Source organism: Leptonychotes weddellii, chromosome 16 (assembly GCF_054177405.1).
Source record: "Leptonychotes weddellii isolate Sample4059 chromosome 16, ASM5417740v2, whole genome shotgun sequence".
Classification (NCBI taxonomy): domain Eukaryota; kingdom Metazoa; phylum Chordata; class Mammalia; order Carnivora; family Phocidae; genus Leptonychotes; species Leptonychotes weddellii.
The window spans coordinates 7,025,294-7,053,193 of record NC_138384.1 but is presented as its reverse complement, the minus strand read 5'-3'; positions in this window follow the sequence as shown (position 1 = coordinate 7,053,193).

Genomic DNA, 27,900 nt, shown 5'->3' with positions numbered 1-27,900 from the left:
CTCTCAGCAATAAAAAGAAATGAACTATTGACACACATGCCACCATGGAAGAATCTAAAAAACAATACGCTGAATAAAAGAAGCCATAAATTTAAGAGTGTATACTATAAAACTGCATTAATAGGAAGCCCTAGAACAAGAGAAAAACTAATCTGTGATGAAGAAATCAGGACAGTGCATGACCGTAGGTGACGGGGATTAGCTAGAAAGGGCATGAGGGAACTTTCTGCAGTGCTGTTAACATTTTTACATCTCGATTGGGATGACAATTAGACAGGTGCATGCATTTGTCAAAACTCATTGAAGATAACTCACTTAAGATATATATTCATGTTCATGTTACCTCCAAAATTTTTTACAAAGGTCAGGCAGTGAGTGCCCCAACATCAAAGGCTTCATAGGACTATGTACACCAACTGTGTGCAATTGATCTAATAGCCTTTAGTTGCATAGTGGAAAGAGTTTGAGCCTCAATTTCCCCACTTGGAAAACAGTAATTCATATCTTAAAAGATTAAATGTTACAATGCATGTAAAGCATATAGTATAATGGCTAACACAAAATATGCATTTAAAAAGTATTTATTTCTCTCTCTTCCCTCCTGTGGCTTTATCTTTAAGCCCACCTTATAAATGTGGATTATAGATTGTATCTGTCTTTAGAACAAAATTATTCTTGTTGTCGCTGGACTAAAGGAATAAAACACTTTCTAGCATACTGAAGTAAAAACAATATAGCCCTTGTATTTTAATATTTTCCCATCAATAGGACTCAAATAAAATATACATTAAAATAAAGACCATAACCAGCTATGATCGTAAACAAGATAACAATTTTTGTTAAAGAAATGAGTGTGTCTTAAATTTTCAGCCTGTTCACTCAGGAAAGAAGCCAGACAAAAGCCAAAGGATTCAAAGCCATGGGAAACAGAAATTTCTAGACATCCTGGCAAACAAGAATTAATTTTAACAGCAGCGAGCTCGCCAGAGCCACAGATCTCCTTAGCTGCTCCATTGTGGTGGTCAAAACCCCCATCATTAGAAGACACTGTCACGGGCGCCTGGGTGGCTCAGTTGGTTAAGCGACTGCCTTTGGCTCAGGTCATGATCCTGGAGTCCCAGGATCGAGTCCCACATCGGGCTCCCTGCTCAGCAGGGAGTCTGCTTCTCCCCCTGACCCTCCCCACTCTCATGCTCTATCTCATTCTCTCTCTCAAATAAATAAATAAAATCTTAAAAAAAAAAAGAAGACACTGTCACAGGAGCACAGTGGAGTCCTGCTAAGAGCACAGGTTCTGAAGTCACACAAACAACGGGTTCACACACCAGCACTGTCATTTACAGGCTGTAGACCACGCACAAGTTGCTCAACCATTGTGTGTTTGTTTTCTCACCCATGAACTATTCCCTAAAACAATCCCAATCATGTATGTTGACTGAATGAATAAATAAACAGATGGAGATATAAAGTATGCTCCTCGTGGCAGTAGCAGCATTAAATGAAATAATGTGCGTCTGAACACCCTAGAAGTCCCCAGCCTTGGGACTATTATGTATCACTCTTTCTTACTTATTTCCCAGTCTGAACAGGTACCTCAGTGGGAATGCTTCAGAGATAGACCAATATTCTAATACAAATCCCTGTCTCCTGACACCATGTTTAATCTGTTTGGGAAGTAAATGACACACATACACAAACATATTTGTAATTATCTCAGAAAACCACACTACATCCTAAAGAGAGCTGGGGGAGAAAAGCAACTTGGAATTCACCAGTTAGTTCTGACTCTCCCTCTCAGTAAGCTGATGCTTTCTGTTACAGGAAGTGTGTCTCACCAATAACAAGCATTGGCTCCCAAAAATGTGCCCGATGCATTGTTAGCACCACTCACACTGAGCGTGCAGCAGAATAATCATTGATGAGCATTCCAAGATTTGCTCATAAAATCAGTAATTTTTTGTCATTCATTGCCATTAACAAGTAACTTGTGACCTAATAAATGTCACTATCCATTTTCTTTAATTAAAATAATAAATATTATGCAGTGACACAGATTGGCATTTATGCCTTCATTTCTGTGACGTGGGATTTATAACCAAGGCTTTCTTTGAGGGATTCCACAAATAAAGGTTATTAAGCTGCCACAAGATGAACACAAGCTCAGGTTAATGAAATTGGACAAGGAAGGTCAGTGATGGATGAAGCCCTCATGCATGAAGAGAAAAGGAACTCCCACCCAAAGTAAGAAGCATTCTTGGGCTGACAAAAATGTATGTTCCATCCTTCCGGGCAGTTCAACTTTCAATACATGCAGGAAGAACTCAGAGGCAACATCAATTCCACTGCTGTTCCCCTGGGGCGGGCTTAAGTGTGGCTTCCCCATCCCCTTGGGAACCACTGTTCATCACTGTATTGTGCATTCCAAGATAGGAAGGGTTTTCAAGTAAAGAAAGAACTATTCTGGCATGTGAATCTGCTACCAGAGAAACAAGATTAATTATTGCAATGTCCCAACCACCTACTTTGAAGACACAGTTCTCAGTTCTTAAAAAAAGAAGGAATTGCCCTTCACATAAACAAAACAAACAAAAAAGCCAAGACAAATGAAAAACAAGAAGATATGCTTGACAGCCCTTCCCAGAAGAATCTCTTCTTGCCTCTGGGATTCCGCTCTCGCTCAAAGTCAAGACATGAATCCTGCGCTCACAACCTGAGACCCAGCATGGCTCAGCTCCATCTCCAGCTGGTCTGATCCTGGAAATCCAGTTCAGGGAAATGCACTCAAACTATCCTCAAGGGCAAATATTCCAAATGTTACTGTTCAAAGTCTCCACAAAACATTAAGTGAAGTAGAATTGTACCTCCACGGCTGAGATTTATCTTTGTGGATTTAAACCCACTTCAGGATGGCAGACACCTCAACTCACAATACTCCACAGCAGCGCCAAGCCATGAGAGGAGCCAGGCTGGCTGAGTGGTGCCCCTCAGTTAGTGGACCAGGCTCCCCGTCCCCATTAGGCTCGAGTCCCAGGTGCTATTCTTGGTTGTGGCTGAAGGGCAGCTGTCACCTTGAGACTAAGTTAGAGATCAGATTTCTCAACTGCTGGGTATTTCAAAAAAAGGCAAGGAAATACAGCAAGTCTCACCTGGAGGAGCCCCAACTTTGAAAGTGGTCATAGTTGAGTTCAAGTTTTGGCTCTATCACACACAGGAGAACATCGACCCATAGCAGGGACTCAACAAAAATGAGTTCCCAGCATGGGGAGAAAGCTTTGCCTTCCCATCCCTTCAGTGCCTCAGGTGAGCTAAAATGGTCTCTATATCAGTGTATTTAATTTGTACATGTGTGAATTATATATTATTAGGTAGATATAATATATAATCATATATTATGATATATTTTATATAAACATACACACACATGTTCACAGTTTCACTATGCACACACTACAGTTTATATTTTCTTAATGCAGTTTTTCAGTTAAGGTACAAATAAGATGGATTTACAGGCCCAAATTGATGCCCACTTAAGCAACAGCAAAGAGGAGTTCCAAAAGTAGAAAACCTTCCCCACTAAAGGGCTAGCTAGCATAACCAGGATATAGTGAAGCTCCGAGATACGTAAACAAGAATCCTTCCCTTCTGAATAATGCCTGGGCTGTCCTTGCCCTCTGAGACTCAGCTTCTCTGTCTCTCCTTTTCCATACTTTAAGAGGTGACTAGCCCCCAGATCTAGAGACTCATCTCATCTTTGGATATTGAATATTTTCAACCAGATTACAGATCAGATCTGTATTACATAATGATACAAACCTCACAGGTTCCTCTTGGGGATTTACAAAATGATGAGAAGATGACAGATGATGAATGGATGGATGGGTGGGTGGGTAGGTGAATGGATGAACAGACAGATGGATGGAAAGATGAGCGAGAGGCTTCCCAAAGTGCCTGTCACATAATAACAGGCACTCGGTAATTTTAGCTATTATTTTTATTGTGATTAAGGCAACAACAACTTTACACTTTTCTGTTCTGGTCCATGACATATTGATTTCATAGTTAACTCTCCAGAATAATCTACCCTTATATCTCAATGCTCCTGGCAGTATCTGGGACTTATCACATGCAGGGGTGGCATCGGGGACACCAGATAAGGAGATGTAGATTATAATGTAGATCTCTTAGGGCTCTAAAAACACTGATATTTCATGACATGTGACAGAAGGCTGACTCTCATGAGGCAGCTCTTATTGTTCCAAAGAACTTCCAAAGCCCCAAGTTTTCTTCTATTGATTTTGAGTCCATATCCTGAGATAATGCCAATCCCATTTCCCACTGACAACCTTTTGGATATTTGAAGTAATTACCACACCACTGAAGGCTGAGTCTAGGGCATGGAAGGTCTATTCATCCCTGAGATGAAGGCGCACTAGCCTGTTAAACACTTCCTCTTGTCTTAGCATTGGAATTCCAGCCAACATGTTCATATCACAGCTTTAAGCCACATTGAAACAGACATCCCTCTCCCCAGACTCTCCCAAATTTCTGCTTTCTAGCTCTGAATCATTCCTTTCTTAGACATCTCCAGTTTTACTTCCCTGCTGTTACCTGAATTAGCACTTGGGTTTTTCAGTGTCAGTATTTACAAGTAAACAACACAGCAGAGTGTCGCTGTGTCCAGGAAAACAAGCAAAGGATGACAAAGGAGGGTTGAGGTGAGCAGGCTGGTGAATGGGCAATGCTCCCTCTCTGGTCTCAGCTCTGAACAAGGGCTTCAAATTCATCCTTAGGCAAAAGTGAAAGTTACTTTAAATCACGAAAGCCAAGGATTGATGACATGGCCAAAACTATATGAAATACCTGAAAGACTAAGGAACCTGTGTTTTGAGCTAATAGTGTACAACTCAGAGAGATGTAAACCAGAAACACTGTATTTTTTTCTCCAGTCACTCCCTTGGACTGTTGATTTTCTAACTCTATTCTCTTAGTAAACTTTTGACTAGATTCCAAAATGTCGTGGTAATTTTCAGTTATTACAAGTCCAGCCCACCTCGAGACTCCAAACTCATATCCACTTTGAAATCCCTCCCCTTTATCATCACCAGCTGAGCTTGTAACTCTTATGGAACCGGGAGGGGAAGTGTTTTCATTTTCACTCCTCCCTTCCTAGCACTTTGAAGGGAGGGAAATCCAAAGGCTAGTTGCAAGGTATCTCCTCCCTGGAATCGAGACCTAAGAGGAAAATGGTCGCCTGCCTGGTGGCAGGGAAGCAACACAGTCACTCTGTCATTGTCTGAGGATCCTGTTGGCTACCAATTGTCTTTGCCAGCATGGTGATCTCCTCCCAGAGGAGCCGTGGTCTTGTGGGATGGTAGACAACTTCACCCTGACCCTGTCTATCACCAAGGACCCTAAAGATGGGAAGCTTTTTTCCCATTCAACCACACTAATGATCATGCCCCTACTCATCCCATATAAGAAGGACAGCACCACAAAGCCTGTTTCTCTAAATCCATGCTCATTCACCTGGAGGCAAAGAACTTCAGAAGCCCCTTCTGTGCGCTCTGAGGGTCACAAGGGCCTGGAATGGGGTAGTTTCCTCATCTCTTTTCCCAGGCATGTCCTGACTTCAAAAATCTCTAGGGGAGAAGCATCAGCCCCTTAGTCCCTGTGTTCAGGGACTCCCAAATACAATACACTCCCAAATTCCAGGGAACACATGTTCCCCAAGAATGCCCTCACCATGCTCCACTCTGAGAAAATGGTACCACCAGGCTGGGCCTGAAGGTTCCCAATTCAGCCACCATTCAGTGGGTATGACATGCCGATTTCTACTTCTTTAAAGCATCCCCGGGCTTCAAGAGTGATGTCCCTGAAGGCATTTCCTTACTTGGCTCTGTGAGGAGCAGAAAGAAAATTTCAAAAATTCTTCTACTTTAAGCCAACAACTCATGACTCTGGTAATTCCCTGCACTGACCTCCATCCCCAGGCTTCTGCTCATTTAGACTGGTGGAAGAGCCAGTTCTATAAACACTCAGAAATCTGGGGTGGAGCCAGGGTCCAAAAGAGAGTGCCTAGCCCCAACTCCTGACAGCCCTCTGGAATGGATAGGTTACTTAGCACCTGTGTTTCCAGCTCCAAGGCAACAGGGAAACCCTCCCTTACCATATCCGTAACAGAAGTGTGTCCAGCCCTTCTCATATTTAACATGCATACAAATTACCTGGGGATCATGTCAAAGTGCAGCTGCTCATTCAGCAGGTGCAGGGTGGATCCTGAGGTTCTGCACATCTCACTAGCTCCCCGGCGGTAATGCGGCTGCCCCAAGTCTACAAGTCACACTTCAGCACATGGGTTTCATTTTCTTTGCTGTTCTTAAGGCCTGGCAAATCTCTTCATTCTCAAACTCTCTAGTATCTAATATTGATTGAGTGTTTCATGTAGGGCAAACACTGTGCTAAGTCCATCACATGCATTATACCCTTGAATTCTCTCAAAACTTTCTGAAACTGCTAGAAATCATCATATCCATTTTAAAGACAGGGAACCTGGTCCTTAGAGGGGCTGGGCCACTAGACTCGGGCTTCAAGGCTAGCAGCTGGCATGGCTGTGTGCTCCTAATCACCACAGTCAGAACAAGGCAGACCAAAAAAAAGAAGGAAGAAGAAAAAGAAGGAAGAAGAAGAAGAAGAAGGAGAAGGAGAAGGAGGAGAAGAAGAAGAAGAAGAAGAAGAAGAAGAAAGAGAAGAAGGAGAAGGAGAGGAAGAGGAAGAGGAAGAAGAAGAAGAAGATGAAGAAGAAGAATATAGCAAAGAAATTGCAATAAACAACTGGAGGGTACAAGGAAACTTCATTAAGTGGCGTTTATATCAGACGAGGATGTCCCTGAGCTGGTCATCCCTCATAGGAAAATTGCAATATCAAGCTCCTGAAATAGCCTGAGACACGTTTAAGCGTGGATTTACATCATGAACTCCATCACTTTCCTCTTCCCTCATTTACAGCTGCCAAGTTCAAGCAACCTCTTCTATGTCGGGGGGGACCCCATGAATAATAGATATGTCATTTTTAACTGTCAACAACATACCTTGTAAATGGTATATGCAGGCTTTTAAATAACCCCAGCAAACCATTCTGCTGACATCATTTTTATACCACACTTTGCAGCAAAACTAAAAATGATCTGAAAAGAAAGCACGTGGTTTAAACTACAGAATCACTCTCACCCACATATTCTTGTCTACATTGAATATTTCACTGGGTTTTGCTTCACCCTCCCTCACCCTGATAACAACCGTCTGCTATGGAGACAAGACAATTAAACTATTTCAGCATTTTCCCTCAGTTAAATAGGCTCATCTTTCCCTGTGATAGTTTATGGAGTCAGAAAGGGACCGCTGTCGTTCATTCCTATTTGTAAGTGACATTGGGATGATTAAGAAAAACAAACTGTTTCCTTCCAACTCTTGTTGGAAGTGAAAACTCATGGGTTTTCACTGCTCCTGGTTTGGATAAGGTGACATGAATTTCCCATTCTCTTGTGACGAAAGGGCATTTATCCTGAGACAAAATCTTGTCACAAGTGCCCGTGCCTGCACACAAAGTAAATCTTTAGGCCTATTTGTCAGGTGATACAAGAGTGTCATATCATTGAAAAACCAAATCTGTGGCTACCCCACAATCCATCAACAAGGGACTCCTCAAATGCCAGGCACACCCAAACTGAAATAGAATTAATAAGTGATTAACATAAGGAAATGGAATATTCTTGATTACCTTCTCTTGAAATGTTTTTATTTTGGAAAATTTCAAACATATATAAAAGTACAGAGAATATTGTAATGATTTACATTCCTACCAGCTTCAATAATTGATCAACTCAGAGAAATCATGTTTATACTACACTCACTTCCTCCCCTCTTGTGGATCTTTGTGAAGTAAATCTTGGACATTCTATCATTCTAAGCTTTAATGTAAATTATCTTTAAATATTGTTCAAACACATTATCTCATCTCCATCCCAACTACCCTGTTTTATTCAGACTTTTTTGTTTTAAGCCACCCAGTTTGTGGCAAACTATTACAGCGGCCACGGGAAATAAATACAGCTGGACAATCACCATCTCCATGTCTTCTACAAATCAGGACTCTTCACCCTGCTGACTGCCCTGAAGATGAGGAACATAAATCTGCCTATGGAGTCTCTCCATTTGACCTCCTCAACAGCTCCCATTGTTGTTAGGATATCACTTGGGCCTCCTCAGGTGGTCTGCTCTGGGCCTACCTTTCCAGCCACGTTTCACACCTCTCCCCACCCCTCAAATTTGAAGCCTTCATACTCCAACTGAGCCAGCCAGTTTTCTGCCCTCACTCAGGCCTGCCTCTGCCCCTCTGCTATTTCTTTTGCCTGGAGCAGCGCTGTCCAAAAGAAATATAACTAAAACAAGGCACAAAAAGGAGAGTCACATATGTGGTTTTAAATTTTGTGGGGCACCTGAGTCATGATCTCAGGGTCATGAGATCGAGCCCCATGTCAGGCTCTGCACTGAGTGTGGAGCCTACTTAATATCCTCTCACTCCCTTTGCCTCTCTCTTTCCTTTCCCTCTCTCTCTCTCCCCCTCCCTCTCTAAAAAAATAAAATAAAACATTAAAAAAATAAAAATAACTGTACAATTTTTTAAAAATGAACAAAGAAAATCCATTTTAATGATATATTTTAGTTAACCCAAAATATCCAAAATGTGATCATTTCAACATACAATCAATATAAAAATGTTATTAAGGAGATACTTTACAGGGTTTTTTTTGGGGGGGAGGTACTAATTCTTCAAAATTTAGTGTATTTTATAATTAGAGCACATCTCAATTCAGGTGACTAGTTCTACTATACCTGACAGTGCAGAATGCCCCTAATCCTTTTTTTCCAACTTTGTGAAATACTACCCATCCTTAAAAATCCAGCTGAAATATTATCTTCCATGGGAAACCTTCCCTGACTATTTCCTATCCCCTACCAATTGGATCAATTACTCCTTCCTCCACCCTGGACCTTGGATATATTACTATTTATGTGCTGTTCATACTCTGTTATATTTAATTGTGGCCTGTGTGTCTCTTCTAGACTATGAGCTCCTGACAAGCCAAAACCTGCTCACCACCACAGAGTCCCTGGTCACCCAATCCTTGCTCCTTCCCCTCCTATCAGCCCTCCAAAATCCAATTGGTGAGACTTTGCTTGTAATACAGAGAGCCTACCGGCTTCACCAGGGAGAAAGAAAAGATGCTCTGGTCCAGGAAGAGGAAATGGTGGGCCCTCAAAAGTAGGAACGGGAGGTACTAAGAATGGAGGATGAATGAAGAGAGCCAATCCGACAGCCCTAGGAAGAGTACATAACACCAAGAAACAACATTGGTGAACATGCCAAAACAGCTTTCTGACTCTGCTGAAAGAGTAAAGAAAAGGGTGGGACCATCAGATGGGTGCACCAGAGGTTGTCAGAATGTGACGGCCTCTGGATATGCTAAGGGAACATCAGTGGAAGGAGAGGTACATAGAGCCAGCTTCCTACTCCTTTATTTTGGGCTGGGCCATTGTGGATGGGCTTTGTTCCATGTGTTGATGAGCTGATGACCAGACTATAAAATGTAGTCAACTCTAACGCTAATGATTGTCCAATCCTTCAACACATCAGTAGGACCCTGTTACAAGATGGGAACAAGATGGCATTGGGCATCTGTATATACTCTCCTTCCTCAAAGAAGAGAATAGAGAATTATGATCCATATTTCCTTATAGCTTGGCACTTACTTTTCCCTCGCATGAAACACCCCAACTCTATACATCAGAACCCTGCCTACCTAACATCTGGGCCCTGAGTCCTTTCATTTTGTCCTATTTCACATCATCTGTCCTCCAAACAAGCCTCCACAGCACTTTACTTCTTTTCTCTTACAGTACACAACACTTTCCCTACTCTATTAATATTATTTGTGCCTCAACTTCTTTTACTGAAGGGAAGGACTCTGATCTCTTCATGTCTGCATCCAACCCAACATCTGGCACTGACTGGTTACTCCATAAACACTTATGGAACAAACAAATAAATGAAACATGATGTATTACCCTAAATTTAAACACCCATTTTTTTATGACTTCTCCCCTATTCATAGAATAATTACTTTTAGTTCTAATCAATCAGTTTAGGTGTTCAGGATTCTTGGGAGTATCCGTTCTAAGACAGCACAGCCTCAGTCTTGCCCCTAAAGAAGCCACTCCAGCTCATTCCTGGTCACAGAAAATAAAGACAGCTAACATGCACTGAGTATTCAACGTTTCAATTCCTGTTTTAGGCGTTGTTCTAAGGACTTCACAGCATCTGCTCACTTAATCCTTGCAACCACCCTGAAGTAGGTACAATTATTTATAACCTCCATTGTGCAGATGAGAAAATCGAGGTACAAGAAACATTAAGTTTCCTATAAATGGCACATCTCTCAGAAGCATTAAGTAAAAGCTCAAAGCCAGACAGTCTGGCTCCAAAACCCACACTATTCCACCCTCTCTACACAGAAAATGGAGATGCACATTTCCAAGACAGAGAACTTGCTTCTCAGTGCCACCCTTACTAGTTGCCACCCTTAGGCATCACCTAATCTCTCCAAGTCTCAGACTTCCGTATGCCTAAACTGGGACCAGGAATGCCCACCCCAGAGGTGACTGTGAGGAAAAATGGCCTCAGGGACACACAGAGCTGACAATATAGCAGGCACTCAAAATGGTACCTATTTGTATGGATCAAGACTCTGTCTCTGGAGAAACCAGTTTAAATCAGCTAAAGGGAAAATAGGAATTCACTGGTTTGTGTAATGGAAAGTCTAGGATAGAAGGCCCTTCACATACAGCTAAATTAGGAGCTCAAATAATTTCATTAGGACTGGAATGTCTCTTTCTCTCTATTTCTCAGCTCTTCTATTCTCTGAGATACCTTGTTCCACATCGTGATCCCCAGAAATTCCAAGCTTACATCTATAGCTTGGTGACAGCAGGGAGAAAGAGCATCTCTTTCTTAACAATTATGCAGAAGGCACAGAACCAAGTCTCATTGGATTGTCTTGGGTCACCAACCCTTCCCTGAACCAATCACTGCGAGAAAGGGAATGGATGTGTTGACTGGCTAATCCCTGGAACCAGCAGGCCAGGGTTGGCTCCAACCAAATGAGAGTAGGCATGGGGTGTCTTGCTAAAGGAGAAATGAGGTGCTGTTACCAGGAGAAGGAAGAATGGCTTCTAGGCAGGCAAAAACAACAGATGTACATTCACCATGAATATTTTCAATGTTCTCATGTTCTAAACAGACAGGGTTCCCTGGCCTATCGCCCACCATTGATGGGTTCCTCCAGCCTGTGTCCACTTCCAGTCTGTTTTACAGACTTCTCCAAGCCCTAAGAGTGCATGGGCCCCACGCTTCCTCCCAGCTACTGAAAAGCTCAAATTAGTCACTCCATGGGCCCCTTCCGAGGCATATCAGAGACCAGCTGTGCAAGGACCTGTCACCTTCTTGTCAGCGAAAGTTTTCTGTCCAAAGAACTTTCGTCATCACTCCTTTCTCAAATAGCTGGATGTCACTTGAAGAGACAGCTGAAGTCACTCACAATGGCTGGTCTCAAATCAGCACTCACTGGCCTTGTCAGTGAAAGCCTCACCCCGCAGCAAAAACTGTCACTGATCATGTTTAGATATGTACACGGAGGTATTAGATTAGAAGAGAGACTACACGAGATAGGAGTTTAAAAGAGGCCAAGTTGCAAGGGAAATCTTAATAGGAAGAAGTGAAGGCTTACGGCTGGAGGTAGTGGGGGGTATCTTTTTCCAAAACCCAATTTATACTTTCCAACAAAACCAGCAAGTGCACACACACAAACACACCCCAATACCCTGTATGTATATACAATGGAGGATACACACTCCACTGACCAACATGCTTTATAAACACCTGAACCTTGACAGGACATCAGTAAGTAGTCACTTTATCCAGATTATTAGGGGTAGTTTTCATCTTCATATCAAAACACAGCTAAAATAATGTTGGAAAATAAATATTCATTCAAAAAATTTGATTATCTTTTGGAGAAATAAAGGAGAAAGTATTCACATGTTAATCCAGTTACATTTGTTGCCTTTCAGTGCATATATTCTTTATTTAGGGCAGGGTTTCTCAACTCAGCATTGCTGACATTCTGGGCTGGATAATTCTTTGTTTGGATGCAGGTGGGAGCTGTCTTGTACTTGGTAGGATGTTTAACAGCCTCCCTGGTCTCTACCCAGTAGATGCCAGGAGCACTCCCCCAGTCATTGCCAAATATCCCCTTGGGGAAACATTGCCCCTGGTTGAGAACCACTAATTTAAGAACTCTAATAAATGCTACCTTCGATATTACTATGGTAGAAGAATTGGCTAATTATTATTTAATATGCATTGGCTGGGGATGAATGCTGTGCTTCATTTTGGGGTAGCTTTATTTTGGAGTTCTGTTTCTGCTAACAATGTATTTATGACTAAAACACTGACTTCATCCATAGAATTTAGGTGGCTGACAATCATTTCTGCAACTGTTCTGCCTGGACCCTGGGAAAGAGCAGCATAGGTAAAGAGAGCTTGGGCTTTCAAAGCAAGCAGGTTGGATGTGAATTCCAACATGCTACTGAGTGACTGCACAATTTGGAGCTAGTTTCTTACCTTTTCTATATTGGAGTTTTTGCCACTAAAAAATGGAAATTTTAGTAGTTATCCCATAGGCAAGTTGAGCATTTTATAAAAGGTGATTATATTCAAGAAGGTACTAACACACAGTGGATGCTCAGTAAATGTTGCTTTACCCAAAGAATGTACTTTGCTCTCAAAGTGTCTTGCCCTATGTTTAAAAACAAGTCCAGGCTTCCTCTGTGATGGTGATTCATCTAGCTGAGTAAAGGGCAATGATAATATGGCTCTGTGTATGTAACTTTCTGCTTTTCATGGAGTTTTAAATTGTCTTTATATTCTCCAACTATCTGTCTTTATCAAATCCTTAAGTATTTCTGGTGTCTCAAAAAAGGATCAAAGACTTTCTCCCCCAAATATCTCTTTTCTGGAGGCTTCCACCTTTCTGTTTCTCTCTCAAGAAATGCAGTGGTGGAGACGAACCATGAGAGACTATGGACTCTGAGAAACAACCTGAGAGTTCTAGAGGGGAGGAGGGTGGAGGGATGGGTTAGCCTGGTGATGGGTATTAAAGAGGACATGTACTGAATGGAGCGCTGGGTGTTATATGCAAACAATGAATCATGGAACACTACATCAAAAACTAATGATGTATGGTGATTAACATAACATAATAAAAGTTGGTTTCATGAAAAAAAAAAAGAAATGCAGTGATGGAAACAAACAGAGCCCAGCTACATCCAGAATTTTCCTTCATTACCCTTTCAAGTTGGAGTCACTGTTCCCAAGGTTCCTTGTTCCCCCCCACCCCCATTTACTGGTGTGTATCCTGTGTGAGAAGCTAGAATTTTAATCATATACAACTGTGAGAATTGTAAAGATAAATCAAGCTGTATGAAATATAAGTACAAAGTCCTGAAACTGCATTTTTAACAAATGGATCAAAAAAAAAAAAAAAATCACACATACAAGTAGTGATCATTACAAAATCATCACCATAGGAGGCCACACATTTATAAGGGTGCTGCCACGGACCAAACCACATTTATCCTTTCCTTGGAATGTTCTTTTAGAGTCTATGTTGTATACTTTAGAAACCTTCACAAAGAGAGAAAGAGCTGATCTGAGAAACAATCAAAAGTTCCAAAACCAAGTGAGATGAGGAATGAAGGTGTAAGCCTGGAACTTTCTTCTGTGATGCAGAACGAGTAAGGTTAGATCCCAAATTTTCCACCACAGTACTCCTAAACTGGGGGACACACACCTCCACACTTTGGCCAAATTAGAATGATGAGAGGATTCCTAGAAAAGGCATGAACTTTCTTTAAAAGATTGTGTTTGCTTTAAAAAAAAAAAAATTGCATGCTACTCCATAAAATATAATTTTAATATAAACATTTTTTTCTGAGTTTTAAATCACATTTGAAGTCAAGAAAGATACAAAGTATACAGCATCATATAACCTTTCCTGTAACTCTTGGCAGGAGTCATAACCCAGATTGAAAAAACCCAGGGCTAATAAGTCAAGGAAAAAGCAAAGGAATTAGCAGTCTGCACACAGAGTCCGGCTGATATCAGAGCACAGAAATTTGTAGAGGAGCTGGTCATTCTCTACCTGCACTCACTCCCATGGGATATCATACACTGTAATGGCTTTAAATGCCATCTATTTCCTGGAAATTCCCAACTTTATATTTCTAGCACAGACCTCTCTCCTGAAACCTGCTTGACTTTAGCTACTCAACACATCCACCTGGAATCCTAATTAGACATCCCACATACAACATGTCCAATAGAAACCCCCAATCCTCCACCCCAAAGCCTGCTCTTCTCATAACCTTCCCCATCTCAGTTGACGGCAGCCTACCCTACCAGCTGCTCATGCCAAAAACCTTGGAGCTATCCTTTCTTCCCTCTCTTTCTCTAAGACCTGAAATCCGGTCTAGCAGTCAATCCAGTTGGCTGTACCTTCAAAATATATCTAGAATCTCATTGCATCTCCCTACCTCCTCTGCTGCCACCCTGAACCTACTATCCTCTCTACACTAGCCCTGCAATTGTTGCCTAACTTCTACCTTTGTCCCTCTGCAGAAGCTCCTCATTATAGCAACCTGAGTGGGCCTTTCAAGACCTGGGTCAGATTAAATCACTCCTCTAAGGCGCCATGCTTGTGCTCCATTCTCCCATTTCCCTCAGGGTAAAATCCACACTCCTTGGGTGGCCTCTCATGGTCTGAATTCTCTTAACCTCTCCAGCCTTATCCCCCCTCACCTCCCCAACTATTGCTCCAATCCAGCCATTGCCCTCCTTCCTGTTCCAAGAACATACCAGCTACACCCTAGCCTTAGGGCCACCTGGGGGTTGTTTTCTTCACCTGAATGCTCTTCCTCCAGGTATTGCATGTCCATCCCCCTCACCTACATCATGTCTTTGCTCAAATCTTACCTTTTTATTGAAGGCTACCCTGACCATGCTGTTTAAAATTACAAGTGCCCTCCCACCTCTGATCTCTGCTCTACTTTTTCTTTCTCCACAGCAATGATGCCTAATTTACTTACTTAGTTTGTTTACTGATTACTGTATGTCTCCCCCATAGAATGCAAACTCTACGAGGGTAGTGGTAGTGGTCTTTCTTTGTGGGCATATCCCAAACATTTAGAATGGTACCTCAAACACAGCCAATGCTCAATGAGTATGTGTCAAAAAAATGCACTGAACAGTTCCACGTGTTTTTTTTTTAAGATTTTATTTATTTATTTGCCAGAGAGAGAGAGTACAAGCAGGGGGAGCGTCAGGCAGAGGGAGAAGTAGGCTCCCTGCTGAGCAAGGAGCCCAGTGCAGACTCGATCCAAGGACCCTGGGATCATGACCTGAGCCGAAGACACTTTTGAGATTCTCTCTAGAAGTGCTCCCATACCTAAACACGAGATGGGTGCGTTGAAGATTTGGGATGGGCCAGATAAAAACAACGGAAGGTCAGGGAAACGAGGCTGTCAAAGCTGATGCTGAAGTGACTACACAAAGGGTCACCACTGAGCAATACCCCCGCCAACATTTATATAGTGGTTTGCAGTTCCCAAAGAAAATCTGGAGGCCCAGAAAAAAGGGCTGACATGAGGAAATGAAGATCACCAGAATGACAGTAAGTGTACTCAGAGGGGAGTGAAGGCACAGGGTGGGGTTGAGATGGAGGTTACTTAGAAAAGCCATTTCCAACCAATTTAAAAAACACCAACAAATGACAATGGTAGGACTAAATAAAAGGTAATCATAACTATATCAAGGGAAGCCCTAAAAGTATTTTGAGTTATCAGTAAAAGGATATATAATTGGAATTGAGTATTTTCAGAACGTAAAACATAAATAGTATCATATAAAAAAATTTACCTTGAATAGTGACCTAAACATGCTGATTAAAACAAAAATATAATAGGGGCACCTGGGTGGCTCAGTCAGTTAAGCATCTGACTCTGCATTTCGGCTCAGGTCATGATCGCAGAGCCCTGGAAACCAGCCCAGCGATGGGCTCTGCCCTCAGCGGGGAGTTTGCTTAAGGATTCTCTCTCTCCCTCTCCCTCTGCCCCTTCCCCCACTCTCTCTCTCTAAAATAAATAAATAAATCCTTAATAAAATAATACCATATTTACATATCATCATAGGAAAGACTTAGAACAATATACAATGGTTTGGGGAGTGTAATAATTATCTTCATCCTCAAGGTAAAATATATATCGGAGAATCCTTTCAAAGAAAATTGATAAAATGAGTTGAGACCTTTAAACCATTAATATGTTTTGGCCAGGAATTCTACTTTTAGGAATCTATGCCAAGAAAAAATTAAAAATGTAGACAGAGATTTATGTATAAAGATTCAGTATAATGGAAAAATTTTCTAATAACCTAAATATTATAATGATTATATAAATTATAGCATTTCTATATAGCAGAATGTTATGCAACCATCAGTAATTGCATTTATGTTAAATGTTAATGACATAGGAAGTGCTCATGATATAAGGTCAAATGAACTAAAACAGGGCTAATGCCATATATGACATATGGTATCAACTAATATGAATTCATTTCAAACCAATTCAAGAGTGGATTTTTTCATTTAATCTCCATTTCATTAGGGTTATCAAAAAAACTTCTTAGATTTTTTAAAGAAAAGCAAAGACAGCCATCCTTTTTTTAATGCAGAGAAAAATAAATGATATGTTAGAATTATGTAACTTAGCCCAGTTATGCACATAGACCCTAAATGGTTAATGGCTCACCATACAGCTTTGCAGGAAAATCATTTTCTATTTTAATGCATACTCCACTGGTCTGGTCTCAGTTTCCGGGTTTTCAAATGAAGCATAGCCCATCTAGATTAAAGGTCAGCAAACCTTTTTTTGAAGAGTCAGACAGTAAATATTTAGGTTTTGTGGGCCAAATGGTCTCTTTTACAACTATTCAAAGCCAGTGTTAGAGCATGTAAACACCACATAGCCATGGCCACATTCCAATAAAACTTTATTTATAAATCCAGGCAACAGGCCAGATTTGGCCCACGGGCCAGTTTGCTGACTCCTGGACCAGATCACTGATAGTCTTTGATTAACTGACAGCTCAGACCCTGATGCAGAGTTCTAAACACCCACAGGCACCTGAGAAGACATGCTGTGTACCAATGTGGGAATCCCATGGACTTTTGTGTTAGAAAAATCTGGGTTCAAGATTTAACTCATTTCCTGGTTGCATCTCTTGTTACAAGATACTTCCATAACTGAGTTTTGGTGTCCTCTTTTATAAAATGGGATAGTAGCACCATCTACTTCACAGGGTCATTCTGTGGCTTAAATGAGATATTTGAAGTCAAAGCCTAAAACTCAGATTTGGTAAAATGAGGAGTTCTCAATGACTGGCTGAGTCTTATTAGAATAGCTCTGAAAAAGTGGGCAACACAGAAACCACAGGTGCTGAGTGATTCAGAGCCCACAGTGTAATAGGAGGGAGAGCTGATTCTGCAGCAGGAAACAGTTGAGATAAGCTAGGTTATGATATAGTACAAATTACCCTCAAGTCTCGGTGGCTTAAAACAATGACCTCTATTTCTAGCTCATGCTACTTGTCCATGGCTGGTCAGCTGGGGGCTCTGCTCTATACTGTTGCCCCTCTAGGTCCCAGATGGAAAGAGCAGCCACCATCTGGAGCTTTGCTGGTTGCAGGGGTAGAAAGAAAAAGAGGGTGGCTGAATAATGCACTGGCTCTTAAAGCTTCCACCCAAAGGGATACGCATCAGTTCCATTCCCCTTTCATTGACCAGAACAAGTTATATAACCACATCTAACTCGGGGATGGGGATTAGGTGTGGCGTGGGGGGCTTAGAAATGCTTTGTTCCTGAAAGGGGTCAGGGGGATTTGAAAATACCTGGTTACCTGCACTAATAACTATCATAGCAAATAGGAGAATAGTAGTTAACATTCATATGCATTTGGTATAACCTAACAGTGCCAACTGCTTTACCTACAACTTGGGGAAACTAAGTCACAACGATAAAAAACAGAGCCAGAGCAAATGGAGCAGGATTATCAGGCCTTGGTTTCCCTATAGCAAAGCAAAATCAGGGAAACAATGTTTCAAACGAGACTTGCTTTTCCTAAATGCTCTCACCAATGCTCTCCCTATCATCTTCCCTTTTGTAGCTGGGCCTTACCACTGTTAAGGAGGCTGCGATCAGAATCCATAATCTAGAAATCATGTCTGATCCTGTGACTGTCTGGACATGTCTGGACACTGTATTCTTGACATGAATACTGTTGTAACTTGAATGTCCCCCAAATTTATATGCTGAAGCCCTAACCCCATGTAACTATATTGAAGACAGGACCCTTTAGGAGGTGACTAAGGTTGAATGGGGTCATAAGGGTGCGATCCTGATCCCACAGGACTGGTGCCCTTATAGGAAGAGGAAGAGACACTAGAGCTTCCTCTCTTCCATATGAGGACACAACAAGAAGAGTGCAGTCTGCCTCCCGGGAAGTTAGCTCTCACCAAAAACCAGACTCTGCCAGAAACTTGATCTTGGACTTCCAGCCTCCAGACCTATGAGAAAAAAATCTATGTTGTGTAAGCCACCCAACCTGTGGTATTTTGTTATGGTAGCTGGAGATGATTAATACTAAGATCTAAAGTGGACAGGCCTTCTCTTCGAATTTGATTTTCCAATGTGAACTAAGGTTATTCAAATCTACATTATGACATTCAAACACAGGTCCTTGTAAACCCAAAGCTAAGGTTAGGTTGCTAAGAGAAAGACATGGCCCTTGAAATCAGAAAGACCTACGCTCAAAACCCAACTCCACTTACCAGTTGTATAAGCTCTCTAGGCCCTACCTTCCTTATCTGTAATGGGGGTAATCCTCTCTCTCTCTCTCATGGGACACCTCTCTCTTTCAAGCATAGGGACACGAAGTATGGGGACAGGTTTTGTTTTTCTCCTTCCCTCCCCCATCATGGTCTTTGGTGTCACAACTGAAGGCTGAGAGAAAGAGTGAAAAATTCTTTAGACCCAAAGAAGTCTCACCCATGAAACATGCTAAGCAGAGGTTAATCTTGGCACACTTCTTCCATGTTGCCTACCCAAGAGCCAATGGTGCCTCATGACCCATGCCAGGGGCTAAGCTGAATTTGTGGGGCTGAGGACCTATGCCAGGGGCTAAGCTGAATTTGGGGGCAGGTGGAGGTGAACAAGGAAGGTAAGGCATGTGGGGAATCTAAAGTTTGTCTGAATTCAGGCAGATGGATGAAATGAAGAGATTCAGCAACCACTCTTGTATCTCTACCACCTTGGATTTGGTTGTAGCTGGAATAGGAAACAAGGACTATATTCAAGGCCTGTTTTAACATTCTCCTGGACAACATGTGTGAACATGAGTGACCTCACCTAAGAGCTTTCAAAGAAAGATTCCACTACTCATCCCTTCTCCTGTGAAGAACATCCTGGAGTTAATTACAAGACGGTTCTAGAACCACATGGCCTGGTACACAGTAAATGCTCAACAAATATTCCCCTTTCTCTCTTTTCCTGTCTTGGGTATACCCCCAAGATTTCAGGAATCTCAAAAGTGAACATAATTAACGTGACAAATCTGCACCTAAGGTGGAGGAGGAGGAGGAAGAGGCGAGGCAGCCAATGTGTAGTGAGCAAGCATGATGGTACAAAGTGTTTCCCACATTCTCTCATTCATACCTCACAACTATCCCATGAGAAAGGTTAGTATTAGGCTCAATGTACCAATGAAGAAAACAAGATGCTAGAAAAAGAAGTGACTTGGCCACAGCCCCCCAGTCCTAGGTGACTGGGTGATGTTCACATGTGACAAAGTTGGCCCTGGATCTGAACCCCAAGCTCCCTCACCCAGCATCTTGTGAATGTGCCTGGGACCTAGTGTCTGGCCTGGTTTGTTGTGTTCCATGTGATTCCCTCTCACAAAAATTAGCCAGAAAAGGACAAAATCCCAGACTATTTGGACCTCACATTCCTACTCACTGGGTTTAGACCTGAAAAGAAAATATTTGCAGGAGTGATACAGGGACACACAGAGAAGGGATGGGTGGGAATGGACTTGGCGATAGAGGCGGGGATTCTAGCATAGCATCTGCTAGCAATGTTCTCTGAAATGCTGACCAAGTACCTGGACCTTAGCAGCCCCTTCCAGGAGAGGGTAGCTGAATAAGGGACACACAGCCCCCACCTCCAGCATTTTATCATTGGCTCAGTCTTCCAGATACGCTGAGCTGAAATCTTTGGAGCCTGCATTTTCCAGAAGATTGGCTCAATTCACAACTCTGTTTGCTGGTCCACACAGCCAAAACAACAGCAGCCACGGGCTTTCTTAAGAAAGCTGAATGGAGACCAGGCCAAATACAGAGAACCAGTCCAGCCAAATGGAAAATCACATTCCACAAGTTCCTGGAGGGGGAGAAGGGGGGAGGAAGCCACTGCTTCCAATAAGGACTTCATTCCAGAAATCCCACATAATGGCCTCACAAGCACCCTGGTGTGATAAAGAGATGACTATTTCGGGTGAGAGAATCGAGTCCTCCTCGGGGAGTGGTGGGTGGAGGATGAGGCAATGTTCTTTCCAAGACAAGTTGAATTCAACTTTTTAAACAGGAATATTGACTCTTCCGTTTCCAATGTAATGACTTGAACCTGGTGAATACTTGGCCCCTGCCAAAAACCTGTCACTATTCAGCATGTTTTCAATTGGAAAATGGCAGGAAAACAGGGGAGCGGATCTTTATTAGAGCCTGGAGTTCACACCAGTATCTGGTCTTTCAGTGTCCCTGCTGCCAACACACGGGAGCATTAGCCCTGCCTCAGAAACTCAGAATTTGGAATGAGAGGACACCAAAGCTAATTTTTTTCTCAGTAAATTTCCAGATTTTTTTTTAAACTGTCTTTTCATTTTCAATTTTTAAAAAAATATAAGCAATTCCCCTATGTTTGCGTTACTCCCTCTCCTAAGTCCCCCACCTCTGTACCCACTCCACACATGGCCCAGTGGGCAGAATTGAATGCTGCTTCCATGTTGTGTCCTTCTAGTGGGGCACATAATCCCGTGGCATCACCGTGTCTTCATGTGTCTATTTCCTCCTAATTTATAAGCCCCTCTGACCTTCCTTCTTTCTTCCTTCTCTCTGTTAACCACTGGGCAAAGTATGACATGATAGGAAGACCATAAGCTCTGAAGTCAGACAGAGCTGGTCTAACCTCAGCCCCATCATCTATAACTCTGGGCTACATGGTTTTACATCTCTGTGACTTTCCCAATCTGTCAGAGTATGAAGGACTTCATCCCAGGCCCCTTTTGTGGACTAAATGAGAAAATGCCTGTGAGGAGCCTAACATCATGATCTGCTCTTCTCTCTTTCTCTTTCCAGGCTCAGAACTAGATGCTACCCCTGCCCTCAAGGAATCAGGCTTCTGTGGAAAGATGGTCATCATGGCTCATGATCTAAAACGGGACACACAGAGAAACTGATGAGAGCTCATCGGGCAGGGAACCTATTAGAAGATGAACTAATCAATCTAAAAAGGTATCATTTGGTTTGCTTAAAGCTTTCCACATTCATTACTTTGATCAAAAATAACAATACATAGGGGCACCTGGTTGTGGCTCAGTCAGTTAAGTGTCCAACTCTTGAGCTCAGCACAGGTCTTAATCTCAGGGCTGTGAGTCCATGCTGGGCATGGAGCCTACTAAAAAAAATTAAAAATAAAAAAGATAACAATACATAACGAGAAAACAAAGAAAGGGTGCACAGAAAAGGGGGACAGATGGAAGAAAAAGAATTACATTCAAGTATTTATATATTTGCGCATACATATATATATACATATAAACTTGTTTTATTGTTTTCTTTTGTTTTCATGCAAAAAAGATAACTATAATTGCTCCTTCTTCATGAATCAGGGCAGCTGCAAGCACGTGCTCATGTATCACACAGCACACCGCGAATCCCTGACACAAGGGCATTTCCCCTACGCAGTCCCCTTACAGGACTTTTCCACAAAACATGCAGCTAAAATTAGGCAACACAAGAAGAAAGGATTTTGTCGCTGTTGCTGTAAAACTAGTACACAGTAATTGCAGAAAGACTCACACACACACACACACACACACACACACACACAGAATGAGAGAGAGAGACGACATAAAATTCTGCCTCCCAGATGACCACTATTCCCATGATTGGTGTACAACCTGTAAGAACTCCCCCTTGCACCTGGGTGCACAGCTCTACATCACACACACACACACACACACACGCACACACATACACATATACAGACGTGTGCACGTTCATATTCACATTCATATGTACTGTTCCTGCCAGAGCTGTCTTCAGAGTTGAGACATGCGTTAGAGGGCCCCAGGGGCAGAGCGGGGGCACCACCACCTGCTGATATCCATGACATGTCTACAACAGAGACCAGCAAAGTTGTTTTGTAAAAGGTGGGAGAATAAATGTTTTAGGCTGTGTGGGCCTGAAGGTGTCTGTTGCAACTACTCAGCTCTGCCACAGTAACATGAAAAGCAGCCCTAGACACACGTATTGAATGGAGCACTGGGTGTTATATGCAATGAATCATGGAACACTACATCAAAAACTAATAATGTAATGAATGGTGACTAACATAATAAAATAAAATTTAAAAAAATAAAATTAAGAAAAAAAAGTAGCCCTAGACAATGCGTAAAGCAAATGTTCCAATAAAGCTTTATTGACAAAACAGGAGGTGGGCTGTAATTTGCCCACCCCTGGCTTAGAACATGCCATGAACTGAAGGGCCTCAGAAGGGTGAGGGATTAAAGCACACCACCCATTGGAAGGCAAACTTCATTTTCAGGGGTCCATGTTATTCTATTTTAACAAATGTTTCTGGTTTCAAGTACACCCCCCAATAAAATAATGACTACAGATAATTAGATTAAGTGAAATTCCCATTTCTCCCCAAACAAGCATTATGAGAGTGCCAATTCCGCCTGTCCTCTAGCGCCCATTTCAGAGAGATCCAGAACAGAAGTTATCACAGACATATCAAAGCAAGGTACTAAACTAGGGATAGGGTAGTGTTCCATTCATGTACCCTGGGTCACATGCAATCAGCAAATGATTTAATAAAGGCTACAAGATAAATACTGATAAAGTCTTCAAATAGAGAGGCGCATGACATATGCACAGGAGGAGAGAATCGGAATGATTAATAGGAAAGCAGACCGGCTGCAAATACAGAAAACCTTCTCCACCTGTGGGGAGAATCCTGGAGAAAGCATTTCCAGTCTCCAAATAGCCTTCCAAACTACGGTAATAAAATACATTTCTAATAACAAAAGCCGTTTCACACCACTTTTTCCCATAGGTTTTGAGACATAATTCATGAGTCCTTCCACTGTCCAGATCTGTGCTTGTACAGTCTATTCTCAATAGGCATCTTCAAGACAGAGAGACTCTGCTTCTCCCCTCTGAATCTTAATGACCAAGCAAATCTGAACACGCAGCCACGGGGCTGGGAGGTTTTGCTGACACGACGTACATCCTGTCCCCTCTGGTCGCCCTCTCTCTCTGGCTGAGCTGGGTCTTTCAGGGATCAGCGCCTGCACTTAACTCAGTGTTCTGCTCAGCTGCGCACTCCAACCTTGCCCTTTCTTACAGCTTCTGTAGAGATCCAAGACGTCTTCTGGGAATTTTAGCAACGTGGGGAGGTCACACTCCAATTATGCCTTCCTCTTGTGGTTTTTCCCTCCACATCCTGCCTTGTCTTTCTCCCCACCTCACACCAGCAAGCACACACTCAACCAAACCTGTTTGCTTGGCAGCTACTTACAGAAACACACCCCTTGTGTGCCTGGCTTTGTGCTGGGTCCTGGAGATAAAAATAAGACACGGTGGGTGCCCTTTAATAGTGTGTAGCCTATTGGGTGGGGCAGATATGGAAACAAGCCATTAGATATAATGCAATAAACGCTGTTATCAGGGTACATAAAAGAGTGCTAAAGATAAGCACACACAAGCACAAAATCATGTGATAGCAAAAAGTCTGGAAGGATACACTTCAAAGAGGTAACACTGGATGCCCTGCCCCACCTCATTCCAAAAATGGATGTGGGGAGTCAGGATTAGGTGAGAAAAGCTGTCAGAGAATGAGACTTAGATTTAATGTTCGACTTTTTTTTTTTTCTTTTACAAAAAGGTAGTGGTATTCTTTCTCTTACAATGTAATTTAATGTAATGTTTAAATGTTCTAAGCACAGGAGGCCAGGAGGGGATGAAATGAATGAGGGGCCAGGGCACAAAACTCAGGAGGCATCACCCTAGACTCGTAGGGGTGGACAGGGTGGGTACAGGAGGGCAGCGGCCTGGTTAAGACCTCAGGATCGAGTGACGCAGAGATAGGCCTTGCAGAGGAGGGGGGCTTTCCCTGAGAGAGAAGAGAGCACTGGGCAAACAGGAACACAAGTGTGTTGGAAATAACAATGAGTGATTACAAATGTCCAGAACACAGGATGAGGATGGGAAGGAGAAAGAGAAAAACACACATGACTGTGCACACACACATCTTAGAGCTAGTAGTCTTTTCATTATAGGCTCAGTGTCCATGGCTCATCAGCAGTATTAAGGTCAGACTGAGTGACCAGCAGCCTGCAGCTCCTGTCTCGTGGTTCCAGTCCAGATGCCTTCATGAAGCTCACTACCACTCCATTACTCTAAATGGTGTCTATTTCCATGATCCTGAGATCCAACCCAAGGGTGCCACTCAGACCTCTTGTCTCTTCTTCCTCCATCCCTTCCTTGAGTTTCTTCCTTCCCAGGACCTTCTGACAAGGCTAAGTCATGCGATAAAATTCTCTACTAAGTATGCAGACACTGCTCCAAGTGCCCCACATATATTATCTCATTTACATTTCCCAACAAACTGCCAAGTAGGTAATTGCTTTTATTCCCATTTTACAGATGAGGTAACTTCAGATCAGAGTGACTGAGTAACCTACCCAGAACACATAGGAAATAAATAATGATGTCAAGACTCAAACCCATGGCCAATGCCTGATTTTATGTTAACTAACTGTGCTGCCTGCTGGTGTAAATTACCTGGGGACATGGAGGTAAATACAGTAGAGAAGAGGTAAAAGGCTCAGTTTGGGGTATCTGAACAAGTAGTCCAGGTCTAGACATGACAAGCAAAGGTGGACGTGAACAGCTCAGAAAAATGAGTGGCTACAGAGGGGAACTGAAGCCCAATGTCAGCATCATGTAAGCTGTAGGGAAACTATCTCCAAGGTGGCTAACATCCTTTCTCAGTTTCAAATCAGAGGATTTTGCCTGCAGTATGTTTCTGTTCTCAGGCAATTCACAGTTTATTAGGAACTCTTACACCTCAAACTGTGGGAAGTGGTTTTACATTCATATTATGGAAGCTAATTGTTGGAGTTTCATTTATCAAAAATGGGGGCATTTAGATAAGGAAGAGAAAAATGAAAACTAACCAAAGCCAGAGAATCAACTGTTTGACTCCTGTGAGCCACTGGACAAGGTTCTCCAAAATCGGATCAAAGCTGTTAGCAAACAATGGCTTGGCCATCTAGAAATAAGGAATGTTGCTTTCCTTGGGCCAACTCTGAATGAGCTCTGTGCCTGCAGGGGCATGAGATTTCTACTGAGAGAAGGGGGAGTTGTCCTGCCCAGCTCCCAAAGATGAACCATGGGGACATCATGACAGTCAGCAGGGAGACCTGGTCCTGGGAGCAGAAAGCTTGGGCGCTAAAACCTGGAGAGTCACTGGGCCTCTGGGTGATGACAGGGAAATACCGCCATCTGGTGGCTCCATGACAGATGAGCTACATTCCTGTCCATTGTCTAGGGAAGGGACAAAGTTAACTTCAGCAGGAAAAAAGTCATTGGGAGCATTTGGAAAACAAAGGTCAACCATGCCTTTGTTGACAGCATGGGAGGTAAGACCTGGCCCAGGCCCAGTCTGTTTGATCGGTGGCTATGAGAGAGAGAAATGACAGTCTAATTTAAGGCATCCATGGTTGAAGTCCCACCACATGTGGGCACTCCTGGGGACAGCCATGCATTCCTCAGTTGGCATGATGATGGGCGTGCTCTTGACGCAAGCTTGGAAGGCCAAAAGGGGACAAGATCTAGACTAGATGATCATGTGGAGGGGAGAGAAAGTAACCTGATGATGTTGGTGATGGTGGCTGCAAATAAAAAGCATCTAAGATCTGCCATTAATGAGTAATAATAAATTAATACTTAATAATAACAAATAATTAAACAAGCATTTAAAACTAACTCTCACAGAATCCCTGTAAGAGGCAATGTGTTATTACCATCTCCATTTTACAGATGAACAAACTACATCCCTCAGAGACAGAGATGATAGAGAATAATCTAGTCTCTGTCATTCAGGTCAAGGACTAAAGCCAGAACTTACAGTCTCATAGTCCTAAGAATAACCCCTGAGTTTCTCACATGATGGTCCAGAGACCATCTGCTCTGGACACACCTGGATATTAAAACACAGAATCTGTGACCTCACCCCAGATATACTGGGAAGGATGTGAATTGGTATTTTAACAAGTTTCCCAAGTGATGGAATAACCAGCATACTAGGTGCTATGGAATGAATTGTGTTCCCCCCCTCCCGGAAAATTAATATGTTGAAGCCCTCCCAACCCCACAATATGATGGTATTTGGAGATGGGGCTTTTGGAAGGTAACTGGGTTTAGATGAGTTCATGAGGGTGGAGCCCCCATGATAGGATTCGTGCCCTTGTAAGAGAAGGAAGAGACACCAGAGCTTCCTGTCTCTGCCATATAAGGGTAGAGCATGAAGGATACAGCAGGTCAGGAAGAGTTCTCATCAGAACCCCACTATGCTGGCATCTTGATCTTAGACTTCCAGCCTCCAGAAATGTGGGCAAACAAATTTCTGTTTTTTAAGCTACCCTGTCTGTGGTATTTTGCTATGGCAGCCTGAGCTGACTAAGACACTAGGCTATCTCCCTACACCATCTCATGCAAGATGCTTGATAGATGCCTGTTAAATTAATTAATGGCCAGGATATCCCACTGCTCTGTCCCTCAGAAGAGATTTGCTGAGGATGTATGTGTACAATTCCCATGATTTAGCCTCTTTTCCAACTTCCAGGTGATGCTTACTGGAGTCTGTCTTCTTCCAAAACCAGGAATAGGCATCCTTCCTATATCACTAAGGATGGGGGTGGGGGAAAGGCTTCTGATGACTTTACTCTGGGTAGTGCTTTATAATTTACAAAGCGCTTTCGCATTCATTATTTCTTTAGATGGTTGGAATTGCCCTGTGAGGTCCAGAGGCCAGATAATTATGATCTCAGTTTAACAGATGATAAAGCCAAAGCTGATGGAATCATGGGACCTTGCCCATGGCCATCTCACCAATAATGTGGGAACTTGGCTCAACCAGAAGGCAGAAGATGAACTAGGAGAAAAACTTGAGGTCACCAAGGAATGAAATTAGAGCAGCCGACATAGCATGGAAAAGGGGTTTATCTATGAGGGTACTAGCAGCAAGGACATTCAACCCAAGTAGTTGAAATGACAAGGAAAAGGCCTTTATGAAAAGACGACATACAAGGTGTAGGCAGGGACAAGG